We start from the raw sequence: 13,261 nt of genomic DNA, 5'->3' as shown, positions 1-13,261 counted from the left end.
TTATTGTTGTAGATATGAATTTAAATATTGCAAACGATTACTCTAGTAAAGACAAAGATAATTATCTCAACATGTTAGCGGAACGCAATTATTTATTCTGCATGAATTCATATACTAGAAACGACTTCAGTTGATTTTACTTTAGAATGTTTAGACCATACCTTTACAAAAATATTTCGGATATCCAAAATATAATATCAACTGTCATTAACACAACTATCACTGATATTTATTTACTATCGCTGATTCATGAATTTATAACAAAAAATCAGCAATCCAACATTGCTGAAAAAAAAAATCGAAGGTAGAAAATGGAGCTATATGAACGCGTTACCGACCTGAGTGAAGACCACACGCGGCTGTATTAGCCGCGTAAGGGACGAAGGCGCGGAGAGCGATTGGACTGCACGAATGTGCTGGCGGGCCGGTTGTGTTAACATGACCGAAACGGCAGTGCATGTCGTGCAGAGCTGCCCCCGGGCCCGGACTCACAGAGATCGGATCAAAAGACACGACCCAGTATGCGGCTACCTGGGAGGCGCTCTCAATGACCGGGGTTGGGTAGTGAAAAGAGATGTTCGATTCGAGCCCAGGACATCAACCGTATAATTATAGTCGATGCGCAGGTTTTGTCCGCATCCCTGGGTCTGGAAAAGGCACATAAAAACAAGGTTGCAAAGTATGGGGGAAAGAGTTTAAGACGCGCAGTCGCAGCGAGGTACCAGGGAGATCCCGACAAGGTTGACGTACTCGCTGCGACGATTTCGTGGAGAGGTGTATGGCACTCGGGGAGTGCCAGGGACCTTTTGGCTCTTGACATTCCCCGAGTCATCACGACTCGGGTGCTATGGGGTTCATCATGAACTTCAGAGCATTCAGTCGTGATACCACTCGCGCCTCCACAGTCAGGAGTAATTTAAGTGGAGTGCGTCGGCGGGTCGGGTGGGCTGAAAACGAGCCCCCTCAGCAGGCGCGTTTTTTTCTCTTTTCATTAATTAGCTTTATTAACTTCCAACTCTGTCACCCCGGAGTAAATTATTTATTTTTCCTTAAAGAGTTGCGTTAATTAAAAGCTCGAATATAAAACTAGGAAGGAACTTCTGAAGGAACACGGATGGAATCCTACTGTATTCCAAACATTTTATAAGTACAAACTAACAATGAACTGCGAAGCCTGCTTAAATCTCATCGACAAAAATAACCAGACGCTTACGTGTGCCAACTGCACCATCGCGTTCCATAATAATTGTTTAAGTATCTTAGACACCAACTTCAAAAAATTGTCTTTTAAAAATAAAACAAAATTGGAAATGCCCTAAATGCAAAAGCCGACCGAGCTCACCTGCACCGTCGGCCACGACATTCGGATCAGAAGCCGACGCCCTCTATGATCGTCTAACAAAGCATTTTGACGTCAAAATTACCGAAATGGGAAAAAAAATTTGCGGTTGAAATAAGTGACCCTAAGAGAAGCAGTGAATTCATCTATAAATAATGCGAAGACCTGCTGTCACGATTCAAAAAAATGCAGAATGTTCAGAAAGAGACCAAATTCTTACGTGAGGAAAACTACAAGAAGATCAACAGAATCTCTTCCCTGGAAAGTCGACTGGCAGAATTAGAACAAACCAAGCTCTCCGATAGGTTGTAAATGGTGGGTGTGGATTTGCGGCCGGGCGAACTACCCACGGAGGCTGTACTTCGGGTAGCCAACTCGCTGGGACTGCCCCTGCTACAACAAGACATTCGCATGGTGACGAAAACCCAAGATCGCAGACGGAACAACCCGGATAAACTACACATTACCTTCCACAACCAAAAAAACAAGATAATCAATGCTATCTCTAAAAAATGCGGCCAAAACCTTAAATACGAATTCTCCCATTTTTTAAGTGAAGTCCTTTCTCCTTATTTCAAGGAACTCTTATGGAAAACGAAGCAAAAGGCCAAAGAACCTCTCTACCAATTCGTGTGGTTCAAATCTAGCAAATTGCTTGTGTGCAAAGAAACTGGGGAAAAAATTATTGAAATCAAACATGAAAATGATCTGAAAAAAATGGGGATACAAACTAGTTGATTTTGTTATGTTTCTAAATGTTTCAAAGTGTCATCACATTGTCTTTTCGAGAAATAAAAATAAAATATTATTTAATTATTCTTTAAACAACAACAACATTGCAACAAATATGATTTAAGATTTTCACGGCCAAAAGTATTTTTGTTATTTGTTTTTGGGGTGTTATGCCGTGTTGCGCCAACTCCTTCTTTAGCCAACGTTTCGGACAGCATTGCAGTGTCCATCATCATCACATCTGCCCTGAAAAAAAAAAAAAAAAAAAAAAAAAACATTGCAACAGTCTCTGATATTCGTGATCTCGAAATAACCCTTGATAGTGAACTACAATATAACCTTCACATACATCAAATCACAAATACAGCTGCTAAAATGTTAGGCTTCATCATAAGAAACGCAAAACTTTTTAATCCATATCTTCATAGTGATCGGTTATTTGATCGGTATTCTTTATTTTTTTATGTGAAATTGTGAACACATTCGTTGTTAATTTTTTTATATTGGTAAACCTGAAACTATTAGTTGTCAAGCAGTATTTTTGACGTTTCACAATTCACGCGTTTATTATTCCAATTTAAACTGTTTGTAAGGCAATTTTTCTTAAAAAATATGTCTTGTCGTAAAACGTAAGTAGTTTTGGTATATTATAATATAATTTTATTTATGTTTGTGGTTTTATACTTAGAATAATGTTTGTCACAATATTGTAACATATTGAAATTATTATAAAATTGATCGTGGGTAGAAAAATTGGTATTTTATAAAGATGTTTCGATCAGTAGGATGATATACCAGTGTGTTGTTATGCATTCATATGAAGGTTTTATTTAGATATTATTGAAGTTTTTGTTACATTTTGTCAGTAAATGAAATTATTCCATATCTGGAAGATGACACGAATATTTTATCGGCTGATATTTATATTACTCCACCAGATAATTATGATAAAAGTGACGAAGATAGTGGTGACGAGGAATCTACCCATATAAATAATTTGTCGAGGCAACAACTATTAGCAGAAGCTGAACTTAGGGCCACTGTTGCTACAGAAACTTGTATTGATGTGGAAGACAGTTTCTTGGACGATCACACTCTCCAACCTACGCCTAGTGCATCATCAGCAAAACCACCTCCGCAGAAAAAAAAACGTGTTCCAGTATCTAGACGTTGGAGGGCTATAGATATTCCAGATAAGCCTGTACGAGTGACCACAATAACCAGTTTCCTTGAAGATGTTGAAACACCAATACAATTTTTCGAGTTGTTTTTTGATGAAGAGGTATTTGAGCTGTTGCGTTCAGAAACTGAAAAAAAATGCCATTCAGAAAGGGAAACACAATTTTAGAGTTACTGTGACTGAGATAAAATATTTTATCGGAATATTATTATTGTCAGGATATAACAGTGTGGCGAGGTACCGAATGTATTGGAAACAACAAGTTGATTGCTATTTTCAAGCAGTAGGATCTCTTATGCCTCGAAAGAGATTTGAAGATTTGCTTCGTTACTTCCATATCGCTGATAATAATAATTTACCACCAAATGATACATTTGGAAAAGTTCGTCCACTTTGGAATCTACTCAACCACAGATGGCTAAAATATTATCCCGACGACAAAAATTTGAGCATTGATGAATCGATGATTCCCTATTACGGAAAACATGGAGCGAAGCAGCACATACATGGAAAGCCAATCCGGTTTGGGTACAAAAACTGGTCTATATGCACTCGTCTCGGCTATATAATATACGGTGAGCTGTACCAAGGAGCTAGCACTGGAAATACTCACCCAGAGCTTGGCGTTGGCGCGTCTGTTGTACTGGACCTCCTAAAAAAATTGCCACCTGGTAGTTATAGTCTATAGTTGCCACTGTTAGATGAACTGAAGAAATTAGGGCATGATGCAACAGGTACTATCAGGGCGAATAGAGTAGATAATGCGCCATTAAAAGATACAAAGGAGATGAAAAAGACTCCAAGGGGATCATATAACCAAATCACGGATGTAATGTCTGATATTACTCTTGTTCGTTACAACGACAACAACATTGTTACGGTTGCGTCTACGCAGTGTGGTGTACAACCTGTAGGAAAGGTCAAGCGTTTTTGTGACAAACAAAAAAAGGATGTTGATCAACCCAGGTGTTTTATAAATTACAATAAATATATGGGCGGCGTAGATCGCCTAGATCAAAATGTGGGGTGCTACCGAATTTCCATTAGGCTGAAGAGATGGTATTGGCAACTACTTATGTTCCCTCTTAATGCGTGTGTGAACAATGCCTTTCAATTATATAAAATATCCCCAGCATCGAAAAACGGCAACAGTTGTCATGATCTATTATCATTTACCAGGCATATAGTTACGACACATTTTCTAATGAAAGAAGCCTCCAACAACTCCGTTGGTAAACTTTTGGTTCCTAGATCATCACTGGCTGTTATAAAACGGGTTCCAGACTCTATAAGGCTAGATGGAAAGGCCCATCACATTGTCAACCAAATCAAATCTACCCGATGTGGATTATGTCATAAAAATACATTTATGAAATGTTCAACGTGCAATGTCGCTTTACATCAGAAATATTCTGTCGTTTTCCATTCAAAATAAATTTCATAGATATACACAATGTCTTAATTAATTCCAAACAGTTTTAAAATATATAATTTTTATAAAAAATAATAAAGTATGGTATATACACAGTTTTTTTTTATTTCACAATAAGTAACATTCTTATGAATACAACCCACGTAGGTATATTCCTACTGATCGATTTATCGATCGGTTTCAAAACTTGGCAAATAAAATAAAAATTTAAATTTTAAATTGATTTTTTATAACATACATTATAAGGTGCTAAGACCAAATTTTCATCAAAATCGGACAAGTCTAGATATGCTTGGGATAATATGGGTTAATAGCATCGATCTCATTAAGCAACTCTACTTTGGCCTATGTACGAAGTCATTTGGAGTTTGCATCAGTTGTTTGGTCTCCATTTTACAAAATCCATATAAACAAAATCGAAGCAATTCAAAAAAAAATCCTAAAATATCTTTGTTACAAGTCATTTATAAGATTTAATAATTATGCAGAGGCAGCTTCATACTTTAAAATTGATTCACTGTGTGTACGGAGGCATCATAAGGGTGAACTATTCCTGTATAAAGTAGTTAACAATAATATTCAATGCCCAGAGTTGCTAAACAAGATTCCATTCAATGTACCTGCAAGTTCAACACGCTATTGTGTCCTGTTCAGGGTTGATCAAAGCAAAACGAACTCTAAGCAGAATTCTTGTCTGAACAGACTATGCAAAAATTACAAGAACTTACAAAATATACAAGGTTGATATTTTCAGTTCCGAACTTACCAAATACAAGAGGTCCATAAAAGAATATGTTAATTTCTTATATCAAAATGATCTGTTGTCTATGATTATCTTGTCTATGGTTTTAAAAGTTATTAAAATAAACGTTCCAGTTCATTCTGTCTCCTCAAAACTCGTGTTTAATTTACAGGTTATGAGCCCAGCGTCTTTCGTTTTAAAAGTAAAAGTTACAGTTGTTTTATCTCAATAACGTGTTTAAACAAAGTTAGGGAAGTTTTATTCAGTGAATGCAATAATAGTTTGCAAGAATGGCGTCGAACTATCTAGTAAATGTCCCAAAACTTAAAGGCCGGGAGAACTACAACGAATGGACCCTAGCCGCGGAGAATTTTCTAATTCTGGAGGATTTGCAGCATAGCATCAAGCCAGTTACCGGGAAGACATTAGAAGCCGCAGATGATGCAAAAACAAAAGCCAAACTAATTATGACTATAGACAGTGCGTTGTGTGTACATATAAAATACGTGAAAACTACGTTGGAACTATGGAACAAGTTAAAGTCATTATTTGATGATTCTGGATTTACAAGAAGAATAGCTCTGTTACGTAATTTGATCTCTATTCGCTTGGAAAACTGTGCTTCAATGCAATCATATGTAACGCAAATGGTCGAAACAGGTCAGAAATTGAGTGGGACAGGATTTGGCATCAGTGATGAGTGGGTCGGTTGTTTATTGTTGGCTGGGTTATCAGAAAAATTTATGCCAATGATAATGGCAATCGAGCATTCAGGAATCAAAATTACAACGGACGCCATTAGAACGAAACTCATCGACATGGAAACGGAAGTGACAGACCGTCACAATTACAGTGAAGCTAGCAGTGCATTCGTAAGCGGTTCGCAGAAGTACCAATATAAGAAAAATAAACCCGCTCACAAAAGTCAAACTAATCAACATGTCAATGTAAATGTCAAAAGTCATGTGAAATGTTACCGGTGTAAACAACCAGGACATTATAAAAATCAATGCCCAAGTAATGAAAACACGAATGCGAAAGTTTTTCAACGTCAACAAACTAATGCATTCAGTGCGGTGTTTTTAAGTGGACAATTTAACAAAAATGATTGGTATGTTGACTCAGGTGCAAGAATGCACCTGACCACAAGTAAAGAATGGATTGAGAATGTTGCGGATCACAAAATAGATGAAAAAATTGTTATTGCCAATAATGAAAAACTGAAAGTGTCGTGTTCAGGTGATGTAATTTGGTAACAAAAAACCACAAAAGTGAATTTGAAGTTCTTGTCAAGAATGTACTTTGAAGAAGTTTTGGGCAGAAGCAACACATACTGCTGTCTATCTTAGAAACAGATCTATCGCATCAGGCTTGAATGACAAAACACCGTATGAACTTTGGACAAACAAAAAACCAGATTTAAGTCATGTGCGTATATTCGGCAGTGAGGTGATGGTTCATACACCAAAAGAAAAAAGACTTAAGTGGGATACTAAGGCTAAAAAAAATTTGTTGGTAGGTTATGCCGACAATATTAAAGGATACCGAATTTACGATCCCATTAAAAGATGTATTCTTACAAGTAGAGATGTCATTATCATGGAAGATGAAAAGAACCCAGAGGTCAATATATCAATTACCGAGAGTGGAGAAAAATCATGTCCAGTGGGGGACACTAGTTGCAAAGATACATCAAGTTCAGAAGATACAACCTTAGAAGAGGATATACTAGTCGAAGATACATCAGACGATACTTACACTCCTAGTGATTATGAAGATGCTTCTGATTCACCTGAGCAGCGTATTAGATCCAGCAGAATCATTAGGAAGCCAGAACGGTATGGGATGCTAAATACGTGTATTCCTGAGGGTGTGTTTGATGATGCTAGTGGAATATTTTTGGAAGAAGCATTACAGGGAAATGAAAAAGAACAGTGTTTAAGTGCAGTGAAAGAAGAATTTAATTATTTTAAAGAAAATAATGCATGGGAGCTGGTGGATGTGCCAAAGGATGGTAAAACTGTAGTAAAGTGCAAGTGCGTGTTACGGAAAAAGATTGACAATAGTAACAATGTTCGATACCGTGCACGTTTAGTAGCCAAGGGCTACATGCAGAAGCAAAATGTGGATTATTCAGACACTTTCTCGCCTGTTGTTAGACATTCAACTTTGAGATTGTTGTTCGCATTATCTGTCAAACTTGGATTAGATGTTACACATCTAGATGTTACTACAGCGTTCTTGAACGGGGACCTTGAGGAAACAATTTACATGCAATTACCAGAATGTTTATTAGATTCTCAAAATGATAATATTAAAGTACTTAAATTGAATCGAGCTATTTACGGTCTTAAGCAATCCTCAAGGGCCTGGTACAAGAAGGTCGATGAATGTCTTGTTGGTATAGGCTATAAACGCTCCATGTTAGAACCATGTTTATACACAAAAATTAAGGATTATAAAAAGACAATAGTTACTTTGTATGTAGATGATTTTTTATATTTTCAGATGATAATGTTGAATGTAAATATTTGAAAAATGTATTGGCTTCAAAATTTAAAATAAAAGATTTAGGTCAAGTTCAAAATTGTTTAGGGATGAGTGTTAATATTGATAAAGTTAATGGTACAGTTACCTTAAGCCAGGAGAATTATGTTAATCAGTTGTTAAATAGATTTAACATTTTAACATGTAAAGTAGCAGATACACCTTTAGAGGCTAAATTGAATATTAACAAAGAAACTAAAAATTGTGAAAGTCAAATACTCGGTACCTTATCAGCAACTTATTGGCGGACTTATGTATTTGGCGGTGTTAACAAGACCTGATATAGCTTTTGCAGTAAGTTTTCTGAGTCAATTTAATAATTGCTATAACCAGGAAACTTGGTTACGCTAAACGAATTTTAAGATATCTTAGAGAACTAAACATTTTGGATTGAAATATACTAGATATGGTAATTCAAAATTAGAAGGATTTGTTGATGCAGATTGGGGAAACAATATCATAGATCGGAGGTCTTATACAGGTTTATGTTATAGTTTAGCTGGATGTGTTATTTCTTGGGAAGCTAAAAAGCAAAAAACCGTCGCTCTTTCGAGCACTGAAGCCGAATATATGGGTGTGGCTGAAGCTTGTAGGGAAGCTATTTATTTAAGTAATTTGTCAAAAGAAATAACCGATGAGTCATATACCATATCTTTGTTTAATGATAATCAGGGTGCGATCAAGCTGTCTTCAAATAATAGCTTTAACAAAAGAACTAAGCATATCGTTGTACGATACCATTTTTGAAAAGAATGTGTTAACCCTTAACTGCATAGTGTAACACATCTGATATAATTAGCTTTTTTTATTTCTTATTTATTTTGACATCTGTTGGTGGGTTTTGGTATTACAGTATTGTTTTTTCATTATTTCTGCATAATAATGTTGCCAAAAAATTACAATAGATGATACACAATAATTTGAAATTTTGATTTTAAACTTGACAGTTGGAGGTTACAGATTGTGTGCATTTTGATGTACAGTATTAAATCAAAATATAGTGTTTTTTCGACGAGTTGGATCGTAATTATATTATTTCACAAATAATAAGGTATGTTTATGTGTTTTAAATATCAATTTAATGTGTATTATGTATTTTGACAGTCTAAATATGACAAAACGTTATTATATCATATATGTAACACTATGCACTGAGACCATATTTTGACATTTGTATTTAGTCATTACTAATTATAGCATAACGTTGTTTCAAAATGGCAAATAGGGGTTTATCCGAAAAGGGGTTGGACGAAATAATTAATCGCTTATCTGACAGTGACGATGGAATGGATTTTACGGATGATGACAGTATAGCTGATGAAAATTATTGCGCCGTAGAAAATTACGATTCAGATGATCAAAGTGAACCTGAAGATATCCGGTTGAGAACCATCTACCAAATAATATTGACGGTGATAATCTACCTAATGTTTTATCTAGTGGCCAAACTGATATTACAACGACAACGCCCGTTTCGTCTACTTCAAAAGTTGTGAAATCGTCAATTTTGTGGAGAAAAAAAACCTGCAGCTTGAAGACTCCGATATGGAATTTACAGGAAACAGGCAATTGCCCTCGTATTTGATGGAATTGGAAACCCCATTCGATTTTTTAAAATATTTTTTTACAGATGCTATTATCAATAAAATACTAGAACAGTCAAATCTCTACGCTCTGCAAAAAGATGTTTCAAGACCTGCAAATATTACTGCGACTGATTTTCATCTCTTGGGACAGTTAGGAGGAATAGAATCCCTGAATGTAAGCTACCAGATGAAAAAATAATGAAAAATGCTCCACGAGGTACAAGCTCGGAATGGATCGTATCAAGGCGTTGAAATGTCTAATGTTGTTTGGAAGGATAACAAGGTGGTCACATTACTTTCGTCTTTTGCAGGGGAACTTCCAATGAAAACTGTTGAACATTATGACAAAAAAAAAGAAAACTAAGGTCACAGTTAACTGCCCATTTGCTATAATAGAGTACAACAGACATATGGGAGGAGTTGACTTACTAGACCGTGTCATGGGAAGACATAAAATTGCGATGAGAAGCAATAGATGGTATATGAGGGGTGTTATACCACTTAGTTCATATGACTATAGTAAATTCTTGGTTTCTATATAGAAGAGTACAAGATCAAAAAAATGCCAGTACAAAAAATATTATGCGTCTCGCCCAATTTAAAACCCTAATTGCTCGATCTTTATGCACCGTTGACTCTAAGTTTACCAACAAACGAACTGGTCGGCCAAGTGGAAGTTTAGAGCCCGTTTTACAAAAGAAGAAAAAAGGCCCAAAATTAAATGTCCCAACAAAAGACATAAGGAGAGATGAGGTATCTCATTGGTCAACATGGCACGAAAAGAGGCAGAGGTGTCGACTTCCTACCTGCAATGGCCTGACGTACTGCCACTGCAAAAAGTACAAAGTCCCTCTATGTTTTAATAAGAATAAAAACTGTAATTTAAAATTAAACAGTAACTTTGTAAACATCACTTATGGGTAAATACTTAATGCCGACCGGGTTTCGCTACAACCGTAGCCTCATCAGGGCAGTATAATACTGCCCTGATGAGGCTACGGTTGTAGCGAAACCCGGTCGGCATTAAGTATTTACCCATAAGTGATGTTTACAAAGTTACTGTTTAATTTTAAATTATAATGTCACATCACAAAGTAACCGCTTCATATGAAGAAATAAAAACTGTTTTACGGCATTTCATTTAAATTAATACTTTCCCATGTTTTTATTTGTCTTCTTTTTTTAAAGTATAAGTCATAAATTAGTTCGCTTAATTCAATGATAATTATTTTTGTAACATTAGGTAAGAGCATTTTTTAAGACATGGATGCATAGTGTTTCACATATGATATAATAACGTTTTTCTCAAAATAAACAAAATTTATTGATAAATATTTTTTAAATTATTTTTCCCTATTTTTAATTAATAAAATGAATGCATGAATATATATTTTTTTTAAATAAAAAAAGTCATGCATTTAAGGGTTAATGATAAAATTGTAGCATTGAAATATTTGGAAACAGCTGAAATGCCAGCAGACATATTTACAAAGGGTTTAGCTAGTACTAAGCATTATTATTTTATGCGGTTATTGGGTATACAGGATGTAAAGAATTAACAATGTTCATATTCCTTTTGTAATATGTGTATTGTGTACCTACATTATTTTGATAAGTGGGGGTGTTAATTTCTTATTTCAAAATGATCTGTTGTCTATGCTTGTCTATGGTTTTAAAAGTTATTAAAATAAACGTTCCAGTTCGTTCTGTCTCCTCAAAACTCGTGTTTAATTTACAGAATATTTCTCTGATGGTTTGTGAATAATGTTTATGTCTATATTGTTTATATCTCTATTATGATTTGATTTATACCTACAACCTCTCTCCATGGCTATAAATGTATTGTTTTGTAAATTTTTCGTTTTATATAATCTTTGTTTTGTATAATTTATTTAAATAACTTATTCCATATTATGCTGTCTCAGTTAAAGTCACAAGGAGGAAATCCATAATTGGTTTTAATTTACTATATAATACTTATGTACAAACTAATTAAATGTAAACTGTCGATTTCCGAAAATGAATAAATAAATCAACTTGCGACGGTAACAACTCGTACGCCTTCTGTCGAATCTACTGTTTGTTACGTTTAAAAACAACAAAATTCGAAACCAACACGCGAAAAAGTATAACCATTGGATAAATGGTCCGCGAATTATTCTGTGAGTGTTATTTGTGTAAAACTTGGAAAATTAGTAGTGATTTCTCACAAAGGTGACATTGTTATGAACAAAATACCGCAGCCTCTATAAGGACGTAATTTTTTTTAATTAAAAGTGCAGCGAGATATGTGCATGTTAAAGTGATAATTGCGAATACAACGGGATTAATCTCATCTCGCGAAGTATCCTTAATCGAACATTTGTGCAGTGTCGAGCAACACTGAATAGGCGGATCGGAACCGTTCGGAAAGGCCGAGAGCTTCCGATCCAGTCGCGTAAACAGCAAGCGCTGCGCGGAGCCGGCCGCCAGACGGAAATTTACCCTGCTAGCGAGCACACGTTACCAAACTAAGATTGTACAGCTCGGTTGTAATAACATTATATCGTAATAAATCTGAATACGAACCATCATAGTTTCAATCACACAACGAGCCTTGCGGCTAAGTAAAAAGTGTAGTAAAAACACAAAACACTACAATTTGTATCTTTTAAATAATATTATCAAAAAAAAACAAAAAACATCTCTTATTATCTCCAGGGTGAAACTAATAAATACAATCCCAGTGAAAAATTATATACAATTATCTTACAGTTGCATTTCAGTGCTACAAAAGTGCGGTCGTACACAGTTTTCGTTTAGTGAACTGCCGCGAGTATCGAGTATTGTTCTACACTTCCTACCTCGCAAAGAACCTCGCTTGGACGGGCGAGTGTCTGAGAAAGAACATGAATGATATTCTCGAAGATATTAAGGCAAATGTTGTCTTGCATAGCATCCATTTTTGATCCTCTGGGTCTGATAGGACCCATAACAGTAATAGCGAAGCTATTAATGCAACGTCTGCGGCAGACCAAAACTCAGTGGGACGAGGATATTCCCCCTGACATTTTAAATGGTTGGAGAGCTTATATAGGTGAATTACCTCAGATAAATAATTTCAAGGTACCTAGAAGAATCATTTGTCAAAATCATGTGAATTTACACTTACATGGATTTTGTGACTCATCGGAAAAGGCCTACGCTGCTTGCGTATGCATGGTCTCCACCGATGCTCAGGTGGGATCCACTCAAATCTAATAATTGTGGTGAACGTATGTGTGTCGGTATGAAAGAGACAGGCATATCTGAGTGAGAGAGCATGACCGAGACGTATAAAAAGGCGTTTCTGTTGTAACTTGTCCTCTTTTCGATAACAAACTCTTATACTGTCCATTGTATCAATACTCATAGCTACCTGAATAAAACCAAATAGTACGGAGTACCCGCATGCATTTTATTAACCCTAGAAACCTAACCTTCGTCGATTCAACGATTACGCGACACAAAATATGCTGTCCTTTTTTAACGCATGCGCGGATGATCGTGTCGTTCCTTGCCAACCAGTGTTGCCAAACGTTCCTCGTACAAATACGAGATTTGTGGCCTTCCGTACGAGGTACGAGGAGACTATCAACCTCGCACAATTATGTACGAGATTTTGATAATACCTATGGCTATACGAACATTTTACTATTATATAACAGTAAAAACTAGTGCCATC

Source organism: Hesperophylax consimilis, chromosome 19 (assembly GCF_061612785.1).
Source record: "Hesperophylax consimilis isolate HC1 chromosome 19, BYU_Hcon_1.0, whole genome shotgun sequence".
Taxonomy (NCBI): Eukaryota; Metazoa; Arthropoda; class Insecta; order Trichoptera; family Limnephilidae; genus Hesperophylax; species Hesperophylax consimilis.
Note: the sequence above shows the minus strand (reverse complement) of the source record.